The sequence below is a fragment of the Vidua macroura genome, chromosome 1 (genome assembly GCF_024509145.1).
Source record: "Vidua macroura isolate BioBank_ID:100142 chromosome 1, ASM2450914v1, whole genome shotgun sequence".
NCBI classification, from domain to species: Eukaryota; Metazoa; Chordata; class Aves; order Passeriformes; family Viduidae; genus Vidua; species Vidua macroura.
In genome coordinates, this window is record NC_071571.1 from 144,950,263 (window position 1) to 144,969,511 (window position 19,249).

A 19,249-nucleotide genomic window follows, 5' to 3' on the forward strand; every position below is an offset into this window, starting at 1 on the left:
ATACACAGAAATGTTTAAACAGCTTGCTATATTTTTTCCCCATTTAGATCACAGGCAATTTCCCATCACCTAGGTAATGTTAGATCAGTGTTTGCAGTATGGCAAGCAGTATGGCAGTGTTTGCCATATTATAGTCACTTTCAAATCACAGGAGATTAGCGAACTTGTACTCAGAACCACTGTAAGGACACAGCAGCACAGCTGACCATGGGACCTGGTAGAGAACACATCATTCACACTGCAGAGATCCTTGCACAGCCCTGTTATCCAAAAAGTTTGAACTCTGGAGCTCTGAAGACTGGCAGAACAAAGCACAATGTCAGCTATTCCTACTTCACAGAGGGACATCACCAGCAACACTGAGTGAAAACACCCCATAAGCAGAGCTTTCACTGCCAAAACTGAGATGGTTTCGGCAGTGAAAGCCTTAGAAAACCTCACATCACCTTCCAATACCTGGAAAACGGGGTCTGCAAGACAGCTGGAGAGGGAGTTTTTACAAGGCCATAGAGTGATAGGAGAAGGGTAAATGGTCTGAAACTGAGAGTAGGTTGAAATTAGATATTAGGTGGAGATTCTTTACTGTGAGGGTCGTGAGGGACTGGCACAGGTTACCCAGAGAAGTTGTGGTTACTCCACCCCTAGAAGTGTTCAAGGCCAGGCTGGACGAGGCTTTGAGCAACCTGCTCTACTGGAAGGTGCCTCTGCCCATGGCAGGGGCGTAGGAACTAGATGATATTCAGTTTTCCTTCCAACCCACGCCATTCTATGATTCTGTAATTGAAGAATATTCCACTGAGCATTAAGAAGCTCCAGAAAACCACATCAGGAGCCCCAGGTCAACAATAGCATTAAGCACTGGAGACAGGTAAATGTGAGGGTTCTGCTCATTGCTAAGTTTCAAACACGGAGTGTTCCTGTGTGTGAACACTCACAGTAGGAATCCATACAGAGAGAAACCAATTAATATAGAATGGTTCTGTTTTGAGTAGCCCAATTTTAACCACGCAAAATGTTATAGATGAACAATACATGATAATCTGTAACAAAATAAAATAGAATGTTTCTGTTCCTTAACTGGAAACAACCATTTTCTCAAATCATACAACCACTCCTGTGGCAGCTAAAACTAGAACGTTTGGAACCACAAAAGCTGTAAAAATGCCTTCTGAGGCTATTTATCTCTGGGTTTTTTTCTCCATTTACAGCAGAACAATGGATTAAAACATTAAGTACTGCAAACATCATTACTTCTTTTGCTCCCCACTAAAATAGTGGGTTTGACTTGACTTACATCTTGCCAGGAAAAGTTACCATTTTTAAATGTAATAAAATATTGGGAACTCAGTGTTCCTTTCCAAGACAGTGCACAGCAAGTGCTTCTCTTTGATCCCTCTGCAAATGCTGTCAAAAGCTTTTGCTCCTGCCTGCTACGCCAAGCAGTTGCTCTCATACATTTCTACTGAAGTTCTCCCCATCTTCAATGACCAGAAAAAAATAATGACTCACTTGTCTACTCAGAGTTTGAACACAGGATAAGAATTTGAAACCAGTATTTTGAAAGAAAGACAATGGTTAACATTGATGAGATTGAGAGATAAAATATTGTGCTAAGGTCTAGTATTGAAGTAAATTGGACACTCAGGAGAAAGAAACAAATACAAAAACCCCAGGAAACTTTTTCCTGAAGTTATCAATCTAAAAGACTATGACAAGCAGACTAGAAAAATTTTCCAAATTGGATTTGATATTGAATTAGATGTAATCACTAATGTGAGAGCAGGAGGAAAGGGAACATTCATTATTTTAAAAGAGGAATCACTGAGTAAAGCAATATACAAGGATGACATCCACAGCCTGAAGGAGCCAATGATCTAAGTGAAAATGACATCACAGACCAATTTTGTATTTTTATATTTGCAAATACAATTTTTACATGAACTACTTCTTCATAGTCCAAAACTATAAATAAAACACACTTACATACCAAGTACACAAAACCTGTTATCTAGGGTTGCTTAGGTGCTTTTGGGTGTTGAGGTTTTTTGGTTGCTTGTTTTTGTTTTGTTTATTTTATATAACTGGAGACTGCTTGTTTCCAAATATATTACATTTCTCTTAGATGTCTTTTCCTTATACTTTTTAGCTGCACTGTGTTGCAAAGGAATTAAGTTGCACTCAATGTTCAATTCAATTATTATTTCAGAGTAATATTACCTTCTCAGCATGTTAGACAGGAACAGTCTTGCTTTCCCTAGTTAGGTGAACACAAGCTTTTGCAGTATCCATTAATTTTCATTTTGAGTATTTTACTTTAACAGCCTATTGTAGAAGACACAAAATCTGATCTTCCATTAAAAGTGGCATACATTTATATTATTGAAAATTGCAGCGTCTTAGAGAGCCAAGGGCTTTCTGTGACAATCTCTGGGTATTCAGTGGCACTCCTTCCTACCTACTGAAGTCTTCCTTACCACCACCCACTCCTGGCAAATGCTTCGTTCTTCATTTCCATGATACCATCTTGCAGGAGGCTTTTATAAGTTCCACAGAAGAACATTTTCTTACCCTCTCATGCATTTTGGAAAGATGAATCATTTAAAGGTACCTACACCACAGATTCACTACCTTATTAGCTGAACAAAGCTTTATTCTGGAAAATGCTCATTCTGGAGGCAAGCTCAAAATAAAGCAAAATCAGTTTTCACAAAAAAAAAAAAAAAAAGGAGAACTGAAGGGGAAAAAATGAGAAAGAACACCAAACAACTACCATATTTAATCTGCTTAAATAAAATGAAGCAAGGAATGCCCCTTGCTCCTCATTCTCAGCACATTCTCTGGCTTTGTTGCAGTTTCAGGTTGCTGCATTCACTTATATTGAAGCTTATGCTCAAGAAGAAAATCTCCTGATTGTACAACATCAGCTCTTCTAACTAATCAGTGTAGAATTCCCCACCTAGTTACTCCAGATATAATTTCTCCTTTCTGCTAAAATATGGCTGCTTTGAACCTAGCCTGCCATTTCAAGCCACCAACCTGGTTCAAGTCTGCATTGCTGAAGAAAGTAGTGTCTCTGCTCCCTCACCCCAGAGCACTCCTGTAGGCTACACCATGACCCAGCTCAGGAGCTGCTGTGCTGCCAATAGTCCCATGAAAACTCCTTTTTAGCCCACCTTCCATCGGTGCAGTACACACTGACAGACATTTGCACTTAGAGCTACCATTTTACACTCAGAGAAGGCACCTTCTGCCTCCTAAGATGTGCATTCACAGGTAGTTATTCATACCAGTGAATGGAAAATTTGTCCACCTGAAGATATAAAAGCAAATTAATTTTAGGCTGGAGACAAGGTGAGTTCTCCCAATGGATCATTTCATTCATGTAGATCACTGCATAGCTGCACTTCTACCAGCCTGCCACAGTACACAGATCAGGCCCAGGTCAGAAGAGGTATATGCTGACATTCCCTAACCCACACCAGTCCTCTCTGCTACACATTTTCCATTGCTGTTCACACTGACAGACACTGCTTTGCTTCTCCTCAACCCTCAAGAGCCTGATCTCTTCTCAGTGAAAGGTATTTCTATTCTGGGACCATGCTCCGTTTTAACAGTCTCTAAATTTTAAACCAGAAATTATACTACAGTACAGTGTGGAAAGTGGTAGATTCTGGTTTGCCATCTGTCTCTGAGGTGGTAAAAACTGGCAGGTTCACATTTAGATAAACCATTAATTGTTTTTTTAAAACCTTGTATCTTTGTATTCTGTATAGATAGGTATATATTTATGGGCATGTATGTGCATAAAAACTTACATTAGAGTGTATTAGCAAGTGCCCCTGCTCATGGCAGGGAGGTTGGAACTAGATGAACTCTAAGGTCCCTTGCAATCCAAACCATTCTGTGATTCTATATTTGTTCTGACGTGTTTGTACACAGAAGTCTACATACTATAAACCATACTTATGAATATTTGAGGTGCTTATTGCTAATATACATGAAAATAATGGTTTTAAAAACTCATAAACCTTTATTTCTCTATTAACACAAAACTACTGTCCAGAAACCAACCACAAAAGTGCTTTGCACACATATTAAATTTAGCTTTTCTAGAAATCAGCACCAAGCCAGAGGCATACATTTGCACAAAGGATGCTACTGCCCATTGAGCCCACTAGAGTACTAAAACATCAAAGGGAATGATCCTTTTGTGTACCTCTCAAACCTTTACAATTTGAAGAGGGGTAAAAAACCCCACTAATTTCTGTTTCAGCCTAACAATAACAAAAAAAAAAGTGGCTCAAGACATCGACTATCACATTAATATGTCAGTATATATTATGGAATATTATTAATCCCCAAGTAGATTATTATCCAAAGGAGATGCATTTTCCAACTGGAACAAACCACTCATGCTTGTATCAGAGGAAGTTTAGAAATTCACACCATTTGTAGAAGGTTTGCCCTAAAAGATGCCATATCCTACCAGAACCTGCCCACAAAAATAATATACCAGAGAAGAAATATTTTAAACCATTACAACATTTTGCACAAGACAAACCCATGACAAAACCTTGAATGCAATTATAGCACACACAATCTATGTACTCATCACAAAAACTCCTCCCTCCATATATTTTAAGAAATTATTTTTTTATATTAAAAAAGTAATCTATGTGAAATATAAAAATATTTAAGGTTATACACACAAATGGGTGTAATGAATGCTTGGTAGTCATATGCCTGTATTGTCAGACACAAGAATAATTATTTCATGAAACACACATGAATGATTTATCGGCTTCAAGGGACTAAAAGTAGTAAATCTTTCACTTACCAATTTACACACTTCTCTAACCTTGGCACAGAAGTTACTGCTGGCTATACTATAAAACATGTTTGCCCTCTGCTCAAGTCCCATTTACAGGGCCCATGGACTGAAGTAGAGTAATAGCACCTTACAAAGTTATGGCTGTGCAGCAGCAGTATCAGCTTTCCTCACAATAAAGTCCAGACTTTATTGGATATACAATAAACACAGACTAGACAGCTAGTAAGTTATTGCATGCCACTGAAATTGCAACTACACAAACCCCTATAATTGCCACAGTGAAATAGAACCAAAAGAGAAGATTAGCATCAAGTGTTGGTCTCCTGTAGTTCACTCACTCAGAAATGAGCAGGCTTCCAAACCCACTTAATTCTGAACACAGAAGTGATTCAAACCACCCTTTCTGTCCTTCCCTCTCCATTCAATTTATACTGTTCCTGCCAGTCACCAGAATGAAAATTGTTTCCAACTGTTGATCCCAGCAGATGTCTACATGACAAAAATAGGGATGTTCAAGTGTTAAGAGTTTTCTAGAGACCTCTTTGCGTAAAAGGTAGATATACAAAGGTCCAGCTTGAACTTGTTCTGAATTACTTAAGAAAACCCCAAAGGTTCCCAATGAGAAGAAGCAAACCAAAACAACACATCAACAAGCACTTATCACTGTAATAACTGATGCCATTATCATTTCATACACCATTTCCCAGCTGCTCCAAGAAGACCAATCAAACAACATTATTTTTAAAACCTTGTCTTTTATCTGAAGATGTCAAGCTTCAAATGTTTTAAGCACAACCTAATGAAAAAAAAGCATTCAGTGATCAAACTGAGTAAATACTTTTTCCCAAAAGTATTTTTTCAGGTAATGTCAAAATTTAACATAGATTCCCATCAGTTGAACTTTCCTCACATCTGCTCTTAGCTACATGGTCTGATGCAATGCAACAGCCTCTCCAAACTCCACATATGTGACAAAAATCACCAACCTCCAGTGCTGTAAAGGTCACAATAGATGAGCCAGCTCATTTGTGTGGGCTCTTAAAAGAACTACAAAAGTGTTAGCCACTTAATTATTCTCCAAGTATTACTCAAATGGAAGCACAGTCAATATTGCTTCTTAAAGCACAGTATTACTAATTGTAATTTGTTTGACAACTGGATCCTTCTTTGCAACCAGACTTTTACCCAGCAGCCTTTTCTGCAAGAGCAAGAATGTAGACACTAGTCAATATCTATGTATGATCACTTCTGCATAAAATGAAGTTAACATCACATTTTTTCTAATTACCATGGTGTGGATGTTGGATTTTGTGCACATTCTGACACACCTGGGAAAGCTTAACAATATTTTGGGCAATTTCTTCCTTTTAGTTCTCAGTTGAGTTACATCAATACTCCTGAGTCTAACTTATTTTGTGTATAAGGTACATTTAGAGATATCTGAAAAATAAGCCAAGAGATTTGTTTCCAGGAATATTGATGACATTGATCAGATTTATTCTCTAATTTTTGTTGTGTAGGAGATGCTGAAAAGCCCACAATTAGCGACAGCACTTGAAACCATCCAGTGACAGTTTCCCCCACAGACTCTAAACCAGTTTCACTGGGTAGAAACTAATCTTGGTGATAAATACCAGTGAATCAGAGAATGGTTTGGGTTGGAAAACATAATCTAGCTCCAATGCACCTGACATGGGAAGGGACACCTTTCACTAGAGCAAGTTGCTCAAAGCCCCATCCAACCTGGCATTGAAACCTTCTAGGGATAGGGCATCCACAGCTTTTCTGGACACAATGGGGCATCCATAACTACTTAGTGACAATATTCTTATCTTAACACTGGCAATAACACACCTTGAGCTAGCTACAGCTGCTGGAACAGCTACATCCACTACATACAAACCCACTTTCTCAATCAGCAGTAGTGAAGCTGAATAGTGCAGAAACCTAGAACGGTAAAACCAGCGAAAACACCTCCCCAGTTTAAATGTCACTGCAGCACAACTTTACCTATTTCTTACTCCAGCTACTGAATAAACACATTAGCATGACTGTTGGATAAAATACAGCTACAGCTCAGAAACCAGCACAGCCAGGCTCCCAGCTCCTGAAGATGCCACTGTCCCCGATTCCCAGGTTGCATACATGGCTTTTGCCAGCATTAAGGCTGCATAGCACTAGCAAGTGGCTGCAAGGAACATCACCCAAGAATCTGTCTACATCACAAATGCTCCTGTGTTTAAAAATAACAAGTGCTGCTGCACTCTACTTTTTAGTGAGTCATGGCATATCATCAGTCTTTCTTCCTGTGACTTGATTCTTCTTGTCCACATCAGCAATCTATTAAGTATGGTTTTAAAAGCACAAAGGGAATGATGCTAAACTAATAAAAGCCTATTCTCTCCCTGCATTCTTGCAAACCTTTCCTTATATTTTTTACAAAAGCCAGAGGAAATACATTGATTTGGGTGTGAGTACAGGCTACCAAATACTACCCTACAAAATTACTTTTTTTTTTCCCCAGCAAAATTTGTTGAAGTTTCTTGTTGTTTAAAACACCCAAGACATTACGAAGTGACATTTTCATTTAACAAAAATCTAACCTGAAAAGGTTATGTGCAAGAGACATGCCTAAACACTAACAGACCCCAAAACAATAGAACAAGATTATTTATTTTTGAGAACAACCAAACAATAAACTCATCAGAAGACAGTGAATATTTGAGGCAAGGTCTTTCAAAAGGAAACAAAGTGAGGAGAAGATGACATACAAACAACATAAACACAACCACAATACATCAATAGATGTGCTAACAGATACAGGATTATTAATAATGTAATTCTTGGCAACTTGAACTGGAAAAAAGTACAGGAGTCTCTATAAAATTGCTCCCCTCACTATACCAGACTGTAAATTTCACTAACAGTAGAGCTCTTCAGTTACACACCAGAGTTAAATACTACAAAATATTTTTGTCCCCTTCTTGACTCTTTTCCTTCTTTTTTTGAAGCCACAAAATATTTTGTAGCAGGCTCTGCATTTAAGCTGTTATCCCAGTAACTCACAAGCATTTTCTACTCAGGGAGGGAAGATGCACTTGATCAGGATTAGTTATTCTTACTGGCAGCAAAACTCTTCAAATACTGTACACAGTTTCTGTGAATACTACAAAAGTCAAAAGTGACACTGAGGAATAAATGAAGCCTCTCCATGGTGTTGCAGGCACACAGCACACTCACATCACATATCTCCATAAACTCCAACCCTGAGTGGCACTGTTGGGACCTTCTACCAGCCATTACTACTACTATTAGAAATCCTCTTAAGAAAAAAAAAAAAATGCCCTGGCTAAGGTGAGGGAACAGGCATGATCTCTTACTTGAGAACACAAACAACTCATGCTCCTTCTCCTCCTAACTCCTGAAGAAGTATTTAAATGCATACATTGATGGATGACTGCAATATTCCATTTCAGAATTATTCCATTCAGAGAAAAAAGTGAGTATATTAATGCATTGTTTCATGCAAAAGAAATTAAAAATTGTGTCTATTATTTTCAGACTGCAGTTTTCAAGGGTTTCATGAGGTTAATTTAAAAAAATAGGATTTCCAGTATAATACAGACCTTGAAGACTACTACAACATTATGGGACCCTGTTACAGCCCAGTTTTGTTTTGCTTATGGAGACTGCAATGATGGCAGACTTAGTGAGATTTCATCTTACATCATGTTAAACCTTCAACCACCACCACTTATGAAATTCAGAGCTACATTCACGTAACCAGCTAAGAGAGTCTATCACCTTACAAGCAATCTTCATTACAGGGTATAACACAGAATGACACCATGGGATAATAACAGAAAGAAGAATAAAAACACATCTAGAACCAATCTATAAAATTAGCATACATTCAATTTTTTTGCTGTTTTTAAGGTAAATTTAAAAATGGAAATCAGAATTTTTTCTATATATAGTAGGAGTTGTGTTTTTAATCTAATTCTAATTCTGCTTAGCCTGTGACTAGAGCTTTACAAAATGCATAAGTGAGGGGATTGGAGACACCCCTTAAAAAGAAAAATAAATTGACAAGAGTATAATTTAGATGTGAAGCATTAATTTTTTAATTTCCATGTCATATTCCTTAATATAAATATATTCTCTGCACATATATAATTTAGTGTGAAAATTATAGAAAAGGAAACACAATAATCAGGATAGTCAAGTCCAGTATTTTAATAAAAGCCTTATCTCAAAGCTTCTATTTTCTTCTACATTGCCTTTCAATCAACATGCAAAAATAGCATAAATGCACAGTAGAAAATGAAGATGTATATCTCATCTTCATTGTGGTACAGAAAACCTACAGACCTCTAAAAGCTATATAGGCTGAAGAGTACCAAGCCACAGATATGTGTGTAACACATATGATTTAATTATATATATGTTTAATTACCAGAATAATTCTATATACAATTTAAAACCAGAATAAAATCTGCTTCTTCAATATACAAGTAAAAAAAGTGAAATGAGAAGGGATATCAAAACTAAAGCAAAGATCTGTGTTTGGTTATACTCTGCAGGGTTTGTTTTGGGGATGCTGGCACACATTATGACCACTTGCAAACTGGTTATGCATAGAAAAGAATTTCTGACTCATGTACAAGTGTATAAGTGACAGCAATCAATCAAGGGTGCAAGAAGAGATATTTCAACACCACTGAAATCCTACAGTGTAAAAATAACCTTAAATTACCCAAATTGTGTGTATGACCTGACAAAGTCATTGGGACAACACAGAATTTACAACTTTCCTTTCCATACCAAGGACACTTTAAATACAGTGCTGATTTTAAAGGTATTGTTTTAAAACCACAGTGAAATTTAGAAGAATTTGACAGCAATTTTCAGCATTTTAGAAAACATTATGAGTACTTTGCAAGCAAACTGCTACTTACTTCTCAGCAATTTTTAACCTAGTATTGTATTATTCAAAAATAGCCCCATGCTATTTCTCTTTTATTACTATATTAGAGAACAGATGCCCTTGGAGAATATTCTATATTTTTTTTTAATAATATCACGCTTCAGACATAATTCATAGCCAAGATCCTAAACATAGCTAAATTACACTAGCAACAATTTTCTTTAAAATACTCAGGCAAAAATCATTCACATTCCACAGATTCAAAAGCAAAAGTTAGTCAAAGAACACAACTTCCCCATACACGCAGAACTTGAAGGAAAGGTTCACATTCAGTAGAGGTAGAGAAGACCACACACAATCATCCTTCTCTTCCTCAAGCATAAACCACTTTTGCTAACACTTGTACTAGACACCCACAATGAATATAAAATAATTGTGCAATGAAATCTGCTGCGTTTATTTTGGTTTGTTTTATCTAAACAGCAGTCTAAGTAAAGAAGGCTGAGAGGTGGGGCTGCACAGCCTGGAAAAGAGAAAGCTCTGTGGTGACCTTATAGCACCTTCCAGTACCTAAAGGAGCTGCAAGAGACCAGGACTGGGACTTTTTATAAGGGTATGGAATGATAAGGACAAGGGGGAATGGCTCTAAACTGAAGGAGGGTAGATTTAGTTTGGATGTTAGGAAGAAATTCTTTACTGTGAGTGTGGTGAGGCACTGGATCAGACTGCCCAGAGAGGTTATGGGTGCTCCATCTCTGGGAGTCTTCAAGGCCAGGTTGCATGGGGCTTTGAGCAACCTGGTTTAGTGGAAGGTGTCCCTGTCCAGAGCAGGGAGTTGGAACTGGATGATCTTTAAGGTTTCCTCCAACTCAAATCATTCTATGATTCTGTGATGAGGATGTATGTCACTTCAAAAGAACACAGGTTGGCAATATCCTTCTCTAAAATAAGGAATATAATTTATGTTTCAGAATGGAGAAAGGAATGTGGGAAAGCAAATGAAAACCAGGATTGCTACCACAGGGTAACAAGAGTGCATGGACATGTTTGATTCTTACCATGTAGTTTTTTCATACTTGTATAATATGGAATTAGAACATGTAGGTTACATTTAAACATAGGACAAAGTAATGCCATAATCTGAAATCCATCCAAAAGAACAGTAATTACATAATGAAGTATATTTAATCAGAAACCATGTTATTCATATTTTAGTCTAATGTTTTTCTTTCTTTTAACTACACATTCCCCTCAAAGCACAAAATTAAGACTAATACTAAACCCCATTAGATTACAGCATTTATGTGGTAGTTACCTTGTTTCGCAAAAACGATTTATTCATGTCAGCCCACTCTAAATATTGTATTAGCTAAATCTAATGGATGCAGCTAGTGCTTAAATAAAATTAACCTCAGTCAACATTTGTCAACATTAGTCTTAAAGACAATCAAGAGGTTTCCACAATCAAGGAATAATTTTACATAAAAACTAGACAAAATAAGATACTAGAAAAATAATATATTAACAGGCTGCAGTATTTTAAAATTAAGTAACAGCACAGTAGCTCTCACAAAGGTGCAAAGAAGTTGTGAACACAACAGAAACTTCTGAATTTATGCTACAGTGTATGCTATAGCTTGTTCACTTGACAAACACCTTCAAACTTTGATGCTATGTGACATGACACAATGTTATCACCAATACATATAGTACCATTTCATGATCATTTATAGTGAGACAGACACTTTCTTCATTTTTACATTTCTGCAGCTTCCTTATAGTATTTTTGATAAAAATTTAATACCTCCAAATGCAATTTAATTCATTGGAGGCATATGAATGAAAATGGATTGTTCTCCTTTTCCTTAGGAAGTAACAACTGTTTCAAGTATCAAAAAATACAATAGATGTCTTACAATATACACCAAATGTATGTGTATGGTTAAAAGATTCACTTTGGAACACAAAATGATATATAGAAAAATTGGTGAGCAATACAACAAAAATTTGGACAGGAAAGATGAAATTGTTAAGCAAATGAAGGTTGAAATCAATAACATTCCACATTCCAGCAGGTATTTTATGACTGAAAGCAACAGGACAACAGGAGTACCTGCAGGTTTTAGTGGAAAGCTACAGCAGTCAGTAGCTTCACAACTCCTGAAAAATATGGTTTTCCTGTTTCTCCTCTTCCAACCACTCATTCCCATTACCCTCTTTGTACCAGCACACTAGTGATCACAAAGTCAAGGAATTAGATCAGACTAAAATTGCCTTTTTTTTGTGGGTTCTGACCATTGCAAATGAGGATGCACAACTGCATACATGGTGGCTGTAACGCCTTCCAAGGATGCACAAACTTGCACACACAGATTAGTGTGTTCTTCTGGCCAAGAAGGCCAAAGTTATCCTGGGGTGCATCAGGAAGAGCATTGCCAGCAGGTTGAGGGAGGTGATTCTGCCCCTCTGCTCAGACCTGGCAAGGCCTCACCAGGAGTGATGTCCTCAGCTCTGGGCTCCTCAGTACAAGGCAGACCCTCCTGAACTGAGTCCAGTGGAGGAAAAAAAATATAAAGGGACTGGAGAATCTCTCTCATGAGGAAAGGCTGAGGAAGCTGGGCCTGTTCAGCCTTGAAAAGAGGTGGCAGAGAAGGCACCTCATCAATGTCTGTCAGTATCTAAGGGGAGGTGTCAAAAGATGAACCAGGCTCTGCTCATTGGTGCCCAGCAACAGGACAAGAGGCAATGGGCAGAAACTGATGTCCAGGAAGTTCTACCTGAAAATGAGGAAGAACTTCTTTACTGTGCAGTGACCAAGCACCAGTACAGATTGCCCAGAGAGGGTGTGGAGTCTCCCTTCACTTCTGGACCAGTCCTGTGCCATGTGCTCTGGGATGATGCTGCTTGAGCAGGGACATTGGACCAGATGACCCATTGTGGTCCCTTCCAGCCTTACCCACTGTGGGACTCCATGAAGATTGCCATGTGACCTGAGAAGACAGATTACATTTCATACTTCAACTACATTAGGATCCATTCCATCTGAGCTGCATTCCTTGCAATCCACCTACTTTTGATCTGTGAAGATACACTTTGAGACCGCAAAACTAGAATGCTTAGAAAACAACTCTGTCAGAAGGCAGAAATATCCATGCACAGAGGCTAAATTCCATTTTCTCCTTCAACAAGCAGGGGTGACTTTGTCTCCAGATTTCCTGTTTAAATCTTATATTGCTTCCCTTGATTTTAAAATGGTTCTATCCTTCAGAAACTCAGTCAACTATTTAAATTACAGTAACTCACTGCTGTTCCTTATGCCATTTCTCTTGATCTTCACAAGTACATAAACCATGGCTGAAGAATGGTCTGAAGTTTTACGTTTGCAGCTACAGAGTTACTGCACTTGACAATCTCAATGGAGCAAAATCTGAAAAGCACTTTATGTAACTTCCAGTGTTCTATATTATTAACTGTCTAGTAAGCTGGTTTAAATACCTCCTGCTGTTTTTATAAGGCCATTTATCCACTACACCAGACATCACTCCAAGCAGACAGTGCTTCCGCTCAGCACACTTCTTGCTCAGAAAAAGGTGGTATTTAATAAGGGGGAATTTAGTTCTGGAGGCCAGATGCTGGCCTCAACAGAGGACTAAACAGAAAGAAAACACTAAGGGGTGAAACAGAAGTTGTGGAAAATTGACAGTAGCTTTTCTAGAAATACTTCACCTTGAATTTTCTTTCACAGAGCAGCTCCTTCAAAAGTCTCACCTATTCCTCCTTCTTACCCAAGACAGAAAGTACAGCGCTTCAGATCTCTGCAGAGCAGTCACAGCAGGCACAAGGTCCATCTTTGGAGAGGAGCACATGGAACACAGAGAGCCAAGCACCCTGCCTGGCCTCACAGGCCTATAAAAATCCCAAACGGCAAAGTGGGGTAGATATTCAACGGCTGAACACAGTCTGTTCCAACATAAAGGGCAGAGGACTTTAAACAAACCAGAAAAAAAGAAGAAGGAAAAGTATAGTGCTTTGCACCACATAGGGTAAGCTGTGGAACTCCTTGTGAATTTGAAAATTATACATATTTTGAAAAATATAAGATAAAATGGGTAAAGTCATGGAAGAAAAATTCAGTACAGCCTCTAAATATAAATTTAACACATTTGTTCTTCCATACCCTGAGCTACATGTTACTGGAGATGGGGAGGTCATACTGGAGAAGGTAGCTCTACAACTCTGCCCTTTACTGCCCTTATCCTCTACTGCTGGTAACGTCAGAAAAGCTCCTAGGTTCTTATCAACTACCCCATCACAGCTGTTCTTCCCCTCACTAATGGCATTTCTGTTATGTAAGCTGTAACAAGAAGGAATTCACCAGTACATAACCATATATGCACAATACCAAGCATAGACAAACCTCTGTAAAAAAATTGGAAAAAAAGCCCACAAAAGTTCTGCAGAAAATTAGGACAATTTTTCCTCTTCAGATCTGAGAATCAGATATCATTGCAAATGCCCCAAAAGCTATTTACACATAGAAGGGGGAAGATTTTCTGAAAGGTCTGACAGTAACTAAGTAGCAAGGAATTAACTGAACAATTATGATCACCACACCAATGAAACATTTCATACATTTTGGTTTTTAAATGTACATACGCCTTAGACATTATTCCCATTCTACAAATCAAATTGATGTGCTCCACCCAAAATCAAATGAATAAACTCAAAGCAAAAGATGTAATTCATTCAAATTTCTGTTGCATATTTTACAGTACGTTTTAAACTAAAAAGAGAACAGAACCTGATTGCTTCATGTATAGATTGGAGAATGTTTTATAGTCATAGAAAAAGAAGAGCGTGATTTATTGCCAGTCTTTACAAGGACAGCTGTCATACTGTAACTTTTACCCTATACACACCAAGAGTGAAAGTTAATTAACTTCTTTATATGACTCAAGGACATCCAGTCTTTATGCAGTGAATGGCAAGTTACTAAACTAATGCATTAAACTGAAACACTAAGAGTAGGAAGTTTTCCCAGAAAGCCATTTTGTCTTAATAAAATCCATAATCCTTTACAGAAAAATGAACTGATTGTATTGTTAAGTTAGCTCCTAGCTAACTTAACATTAAGATTAACATTTTTAATATAGATTTTTTTTTATATACATATACTTTCTTGGAAAGTATCTTGGTACGTCAGACACTCGAGAAACCTACCATGGTAAATTCAGCATTTTACTGCAATGAGAATGAGTAATGTTGCATTTGAGAAGTACCTACCCTGACCCAGAATGTTTTGACAAACAAATACACAAAAAAAACTTTTTGTGAACATCTACCAGGCAAAACTCAATAAAATTCCAGTTTGTATCATCACAGGTTTGGATTAAATTGAGGGTAGGGAAAACAGAAATTGTAAAAGACGTGGTCGCGATGCTACCTCTAAATCAGAAGGTCTTGGTTTAATCACAAGAGCTTTTATGCAACTCCAGCTGAAAATATCCCTGTTCAAAAACCTGTGGAACTGCATACCAAGAGAAATATCACTGCAAACTGCTTCTACACTCTTTCCATAAGCATCCATTTCTCACCTTGGTTAGAGACAGCTATGGGCTAAGCAAGCAAAGGTACTTACATCCCCATGACCATAAATCTTTCCTTGTGAATTCACAAGAGAATATTGTAGGGTTCTATTTTTGTATTGGCTTATTACAAGTTACCAGCATGCAGCTAGAACAGAGTAAATCCTACACCTGGCAACTGCAGTCTTTCAAAGCTTTCATGAACGTCGCATTGTTTGCCTGCCTGCAAGCCAGTAGCGCACAGAATGCTAAGGGCTGTATCCGAGCAGGGCTGAAGGCAGGACACAAATAGAACAGAGCAGTAGAAAAGGAAGCTGTGTGCAATGATGCAAAAAAATCCTATTGCTGATTTGTATTCTGCCTGAATACGAGGAAGAAAGTAAGAAAACCTCCAGTTCTTTCACATGAGGAATATAAATAGAAGATTCAGTAAAGAACTACTTTTCTAAGCACTCACATTTGGAACATGTTCAAATTCTAGTTATATACTGAATAATCATAAAGGCAACACTTGTTAATCACAAAATTGGAGAGTTCCAGAATTTAGAAACAGACTGATTTAATGCCAATGTTACATACAGTTTGTATAATATACAAAATAGAAATCATAGTTAAAGTCATATAATACAGAAGGTGATGGCAACTACAGCTAACCAGCTCCCATGGTGGATGTGACTGTATGGTACATTTCACAATAGTTATAAAAAGATGAAAGGCAGAGATTGAGGACCATAAACAAAAGATTATTTTACAGACATTCAACTGACAAAGTCATAAGCACTGTGGGAATAATACAAACAGAAGAAAAAGAAGCAGCACAGTGGAAAAGCATTTAAATACACACCATAATAAGGAAGGATGAACTTGAACTGATTTGCAATCCTGAATCTTTTCAAGAAGTATATGTGACTTGCAGCTGCCTCATCAGGATGGTGCACAAAAACAAAGTCCCTTAGAGAACATCAGAAAGAAGGGAACTCCTCCTAGGTGAAGCTTTGCTATTGTTTAAAGGAGGAAAAGCAAACAACCAACCATCCCACATATTTGTGCTGCTCCATGAAATAGAAAACATATCTATAGCCACAAGTAGAGCCCAGTAGTAGGATAGGATCTGTGAAACAAAACTTATCCACGTAACATGCATTTCAAAAGCAGGTTTACTCCAGACCAGATCTAAACTGCTCTGTGCACTGAATGCTCAGTAATACCTGAGAGTGCATCCTCCAGTTTATTTTCATACAAAAGTAACCCAGTTTTGTCTTCTATAAAGCTGGTCCATGATATATCATGTTAGATATATCCAGAGTCTACCTTGTACCATTTTTAGCCACACCCATAAGACAGCAGAGGAAAAACACAATCATACACAGGAACTCCTTCAAATGGCTCATGTGTTGCTCATGTGTAGCTCAGTAAAGGTGAGGTTCCACGTTCCTGTTCTGGCCAGGACAAAGGTTGAGTGTGTACTTCCAGCAGACAGAGAGAACACAAAGGGCTCCTCATGCTGGGCTCCACTACAGCTGCCATGTACAAAAGTCCATCACTGCAGTGTGATATGCCTTGTGCACAGACACCACACAGAAACCCTCAACCAGGCCTGAGATCTTATCGTGTCTGCAGGAGCTGGCTTGGACCTGTGAGTGCCTCAACCAGCCAACTGGCAGATTTCTGTTCTCTGTCCCTCCCAGATCCCAGATTTATGGCTGCTTCAACACCTGGCTCCAAGCCTCTGAGCCACTCTCCAGGCCAATACCAGCCCTATTGTTGGTGCACACTGACACCTCCACACAGGGCACACTCTCCAGCTGACTGGACACCAAAGTGCAGGGGCCCCTAACACCCAATGGCCCCACTTCAGTCAGGACTGTGGGCTGACACTGGCAGTCAATACTCCATATATACAAATGTATTTAGAAGAGAGTCCCCTCACCCAGAAATGCACGACTAGCCCCTTTATTCCCCCATTCTGACTCTCCTATGCTTCTTCTGCTCCAAATCACCTCAAATCCTCATTTACAGAATCATAGACCCTGCCTTTTGCCCTTCCTCTAAACATTCCATAACACATCCTGAAGAATTTATGGATGGTCTTCCCCTCCATCCCATAATAAGTCTCATGGAAATGATCACCTTCCTGTGGCAGACCTGGGAAGAACCAGGTCAGAATGCTCCATTTCCTCATCTGTCACCATTTCACAGAGTCCCTTTGTGGTTTTAGAGATGAGCCTTTTACCACACAGCCTAATTTATCCCCTGGCTTTCAGAGTAAAGCTAGAGAGGACTGCACCTCTCTAGATTGTACACCTTGTATCTCAGATACTCAAGGAGTTAAGGAGATGTCATTTGGAACAGGCTGTCCAGGGAACTGGTGGGGTCACCATCCCTGAAAGTGTTCAAAAAACATGTGGAGGTAGCACTTGAGGACATAGTTTAGTGGTGAACATGGTTGTGTACTGGGTTGCCAGTTGGACTTGATGACCTTAGTGGCCTTTTATACCATACAAAAAAAAAAAAAAAAGGTTATTTTTAAATAAAGATCTATTTGAAAGTTTGTAGATCATCACAAACTTGATAGGATGTACATGCCATTCCCTATCTCCTTAAAAAAATGAAGAAAATAAATTAATTTCTATAGCAATAAGGGCTTGACCAATTAATGACAACTACCCCATAGATAATATAATCTAAAAATGAAAAAGAAAAAAAAGTTACATCATAGCAAAGGCAGGAGTATTCCTACATATACTACCAAAGTTCCCAAACAGAAGCCAAGCTCCTTTGGGGTAAGAACTCTGCAAGTGTCAGACAAAGTCTTTGATCTGATAGAGGCAACACATGAAAGAAAATGAAAATGTTTTCCTACACAGAGGAGGAGTACAAGACAGCACTTGCTAGCATGACAGAGAGCACTCTTTTCAAGTTTCTACTGACAGCAAGAAAGAGATATATGTAACATTTGAGCACATTCATAGGGAGTCCCTTGCAAGGATAAGAGGCAACATGAAGCCAAAGAAGTTTCCTTTAAGTCTACATGCAAAAGAACACAGAAGGCCAGAGCCAAGTATGGACAAATGTGGAAGACAGCAAGAGACAACAGGTAAAAAGTGGAAAGCTGTAAGGTTACTCCTCCCTAAGAAGTAAAAGCAAAGCTGAAGGTGCACATACAAGCACAGCTATTTTAAAGGAAATCAAAGCACACATTTCTCAGCAGAACTGTTCAAGATAACATAGATCCTTCATTTGTATCCCAGAGATCAGTGAATTTGTCAAGGACTGGATTAAATAACCTTTAAAAAACCCCCAAAACTACATAAAACCCACTGCAAAACCAGAAAATCTCACCCGTACCAAGTTCAGGCCTTGGCAAGACCAACAAGCTCCAAGAAGCTGCATTACATGCACCTCTGAAAGCATTCTGGTTTCCCAAAAGCTGCCTTGCTGTGTGCTGTTAAAAATAAATTCCCTTTTGGTTACATTTGCTTCAACTTACTGACTTGAAAAATCTACAGCCATCTCATGTTACACCCCGTCCTTTTCTCTGCCTGCTGTTAAAAGTTCGCTGGGCTCCTCTTTTTTTCTGAATCCTTACTTTGTTTATCTAAGCTCACCCATCCTATGCCCAGTCTTTCTTCCACCTAGTCTTTTCCTCCTCCCACTTTCACTTGGAGAATTCCATGGGTTTTTTCTCAATTCTCCATTTTTCCCATTGTCTCTTTCTGTCTGTCACTCGATCTGTGCCTTGCAAACAGCTTGCAAACCACATTTATCTGCAGCTGAGAGCTCAAGAAAACTTCACATTCTTCCAAAAAACTTCATGAATTCCACTACCTACCCAAAAACTAACAGACAAGTGACACATTTTAACATGTTTTTTCAGCAGATAACTGAAAACCAACCAAAGAACAT

General features: G+C 38.4%; 1 protein-coding gene across 3 annotated transcripts in view; it reads right to left on the reverse strand.

Annotated features, from left to right (window-relative positions):
* ASAP1 (ArfGAP with SH3 domain, ankyrin repeat and PH domain 1) overlaps window positions 1–19,249 on the reverse strand; it is a 125,801-nt gene that overhangs the window by 70,986 nt on the left and 35,566 nt on the right. The gene's annotated exons all lie outside the window — the stretch shown is intronic.